General features: G+C 31.8%; 1 long non-coding RNA gene across 1 annotated transcript in view; it reads right to left on the reverse strand.

The window, feature by feature from the left end:
• LOC111086597 overlaps window positions 1-3,738 on the reverse strand; it is a 44,893-nt gene extending 41,155 nt beyond the window's left edge. The window contains exon 1 of the long non-coding RNA XR_002611343.1: window positions 3,403-3,738. This is a non-coding gene — a long non-coding RNA (uncharacterized LOC111086597). The remainder of the gene's footprint in view (window positions 1-3,402) is intronic.
• Window positions 3,739-4,121: the final 383 nt, after the last annotated feature.

Raw genomic sequence — 4,121 nt, forward strand, 5'->3', positions numbered from 1 at the left:
TGTAGCTTTGCGCGAAATTCATAACAAACAAACTCAACGAGGTTCGAACTGGTGGGCATAATAAACACTACAAATTGATTGCCCCTGTAAACTATTTAGGCTATCTTAATTTTTTTTATATAAACTAAGAACAAGTTACATTTTTTAACGTTTTAGGTGAGAAGTGAAAGCAGTAACCCTAATCTAGTGAATTAATTTATCATCATCTGTAGTTTATGGTTTTTTTCAAATCATAATCCGTGTAAAAACACAATATGTATCACCCATCAACACACGATGCCATAAGTATAGGAACTTCCGGCTTGAGAATAAGAATATCTGAAATTATAGACATAAATGGCTCTTTTTTTTTTTTTTTTACAGAATAAGATGCCATTTTAGTTGTTTCAAGCAAAATAAAACAAACTTTTAAAGACAAGAACATTAAAAACTGCTAAGAACTGGTCAGAGGAATCGTCTCACTTGGCAGTGAAGACATCACGATTTCAAATTCTGTAGATAATTTCTTTTCTTACTATTTTTGTCCAAAATAAAATCACTTTATAAATTTATTTAACACGTGACCTTTTGGATTTTACCGACATTAATTTATTTGAAAAGTTTTTTTGGTGTACAAAACTTGAAAATAGCTTTTATATCTGGAGGAGGTTATCTGATTTAACCACTCACACCATTATACAGTAGCGTGTTGTCAGTCAGTCAGTCAATAGAGACTAAAATGACGTCACATAAGGGTCGCTTAACTTTGCAAATTGTGCTGTTGTGACGTCAGTAAAACGTACGAGAATAATTATGCACTTTGTAGGCGACAATACGTCATGATATATGAACTTCAAAACTAAGAAACAAAAATATTTATTACTCTTAATTATGGTTTTATTTACTCTTGAAACAGAAAACTTTCGGGGACACTGTAGAAGTACATCTAGTTTAGCAGTTTCTGGTTTTGTTTGAAGGACTTTATTGTGTACTGAAGGAAAAGCCCCCGAGTGCTGTCTTTGCTGTGTGGCGCACTTTTTTACATTGTATCAGAATTTACCATTTTATATTATTAAAATGTAAACATGCCTCATGTTATGTAACTAAGCAGTTTCAGTGCTCAGGCTATATATAACCCGGTGCTATAAATGCCAATTTCAACATTGTGTTTGTGTGTTGCAGTCTTTCTGTTTCTTCAAAAGTTCTGATAATAAAATATACGTAAATAAAAGTCTTAATAAGAAATAATATTCACAACTAAAATCCATATGAACAGTATTTCGAGTTGTGGCATTGTGGAAGTAAATACATTTGCTATTACAAAACCAAGAAACAATAAACGTTAGCAAATAAATAAATAAATATATACATGTATATATACACGCAATATTCAATGTTGGAATAAAGTATAGTCGAATAATATATGATGAAATGTTTATTTTTCATGCGAAGTGTTCATCGGGATCCCTGTATGATTGATTCAACTAGAAAGCTTAATTAGTTTGACTCTTTAGGAATGCAGTAACAACTAAGTCTGTCTGGCTTGTCGTTACGTCAGTAGTCGAAGGTTATAAACATGCCCTTTAGCCTAAAGTTATATGCTTTAGCGAAATCATCACGGACATGGAATTTTGAGTTTTATGTTATGGTCAAGCGTTAAATAACCACTTCAAACTTGAGATGAGTACCAATGAAAGTTTAAATGCCCAATCGGCATATTTTCAATTTAAATACGATAAAGTGTTTGATGAAAACTTGTTTTATCCTTACTAAGTTTTTACACCAGAATTTTTAGTTTTTACTTGGGCGGAGAATGAAAGTTAACAAACCAGTCTCACTCTCCACTGCACGAGCGATTAATGCCCATATCCTCGTGACTTCAGAAGGAGATTAGACTGCCCAATAAGGAGCAAATTGCTTAAGGGAGTAGATGTCCTCCAACTAGTTTCAAGGTCAAGGTTAATTGTGATAACATATTCCAGCACGAGTTCCTTATTTATTTTTTTCTGGCCAGTATTCTGAAAAAGAACGCTTGCCTAGATCATTTTTGTACTGTAGTACACACCTTCATAAATTGACTATTTTATTAAACAATAAGTGGATTTCAAATAATATTCATGGTCTTTTCTTAATTTCATATATCCGTTTAAAGCTAATTTTGAGAACATAAACTAATCTCGAAAATAATGCTTAGCTTACTTCTGGTTTAGCATACACCTCCACAAAGGAACTATTTTGTTAATCAATTAGTAGAGAACTAATAATACTCACGATCTTCTTATGTGTTCTTTAGTTATTTAAAGATAATTGAGAGAACACGTATTTAAGAAGAAGAAAAAACCGGCAATTTAAATTACAGAAATTTAATCATTAAAACGGATAAGCACATGATTAAATAGTTATTTACATTGGTTAGGTACACTCCGAAAAACTTATACCTTAGTAGAATCTTAAAATCTATAGAAAAATCCAAACCGAATACCTATAGGAATGTCGTTTTAAATACATATAGTTATATATATGTTTAGCCAACAATATCATTACTTATACTTTCAAAAATATAGACAGTATTGGAAATAAACATTGGATTATTTGCTTTGTATAAAACAACTCCTACACACTGCAATAGCACTGTTGAGATTATTTAAAATTCATTTGCATTATGATAAATTCTTAGCTAAGTTAATCATTTAGTGGTCATTAAAGTAGTTGCAAGTCAAGTTTTAAAGCATAAAAAAAGCAACAACTATCATGTAAAACTGGATTTTGCAGCCTTTTCACCCATTAAAGTTCCTTGTCATTGAATAGTAAAAGTAATAAGAAGAGTCTTATGTAATTGTAGCTAACTACGTATACAAAGTAAAAAAAACAAACGAGTCCGATATAGCTACATACTAACTGCTTATACGTGTGTGGTTTATCTAGGTAAAACTGAATTTACTTAAAGGCAATGGGGTAGGTTTGTAGAATAACAGGAGATCCGATCAGGATCAGGATATTTGTCATGGAGTAAAGCTAAATCTTTGAATAACTGAGTATGAGAAAAAAGACACTGGACACAATATAATGAATAAAATGAACAGTCTTTAGTTCATCACAAACTAAGTTTGTGAACTTTCTGTTGTTACACGGGGTGATCACTTTTATTGGATCTAACGAGGTTAGAAACCACGTTTTTTGGCACCAAAGAAAACGGCATAATTAATAAGAAGTGCTTTAAATCAGTACATTGTTGAACTCCGTTTAAATAGTCTTTGTTAACAAAATATTGTTATAACCAACAAATAAATTAAAGAAATGCTTATCTCAAAAATGATAAAATATTAACTTTTCAAAGGTAGGTATGTAGGTTCGCACGAACTTGTAATAATAAAATTATTCTAGAAAGTTTTATAGAAAAACAGATAAGTTCCGGTAACTTACGTCTTTGGTTGAAAGGGATTCAATACACTGCGTGTTACGTCTTTGGTTGAAGGGGATTCAATACATAGCGTGATGTTGATTGTTTTGGAGGTTAACAGTAGAATCTCAAAGAGTGTGGACAGAAGTACACAACAGAAATTTTCAGTTTGTCTTTATCGCGCACAAAAACATTCTTCGCTTACTGCCAAACTTTCACTGTAACGTCTCGCATCGCCGCCGCCTACCTTTTCTTGTATACCTAACACATTTTCACTGTAACGTTTCGTATCGTCGTCGCCTACCTTTTCTTGTGTAATACACAAATAGGTATACCTAACACATTGTCACTGTAACGTCTCGTATCGTCGTCGTCTACCTTTTCTGGTGTATAAACACAAATAGGTATACCTAGTATAATTTCATTGGATTGTTTCCTATTGTCATTATCTACATATATATAGGTATAACAGAAAAAATTCACTGTAACATTTCGTATCAATATCGTCTGCCTTCTCTTGTGTAATACACAAATAGGTATACCTAGTATAATTTCATTGGATTGTTTCCTATTGTCATTATCTACATATATATAGGGATAACAGAAAAAATTCACTGTAACATTTCGTATCAATATCGTCTGCCTTCTCTTGTGTAATACACATATAGGCATGCCTGCCAAATTTGAGCTAAAATAAAGTTTTAATTTAGAGTTTTAAATATAGCGACATTAAATTGTGTTA

This window comes from Limulus polyphemus, unplaced genomic scaffold (assembly GCF_000517525.1).
Source record: "Limulus polyphemus unplaced genomic scaffold, Limulus_polyphemus-2.1.2 Scaffold1235, whole genome shotgun sequence".
Classification (NCBI taxonomy): Eukaryota; Metazoa; Arthropoda; class Merostomata; order Xiphosura; family Limulidae; genus Limulus; species Limulus polyphemus.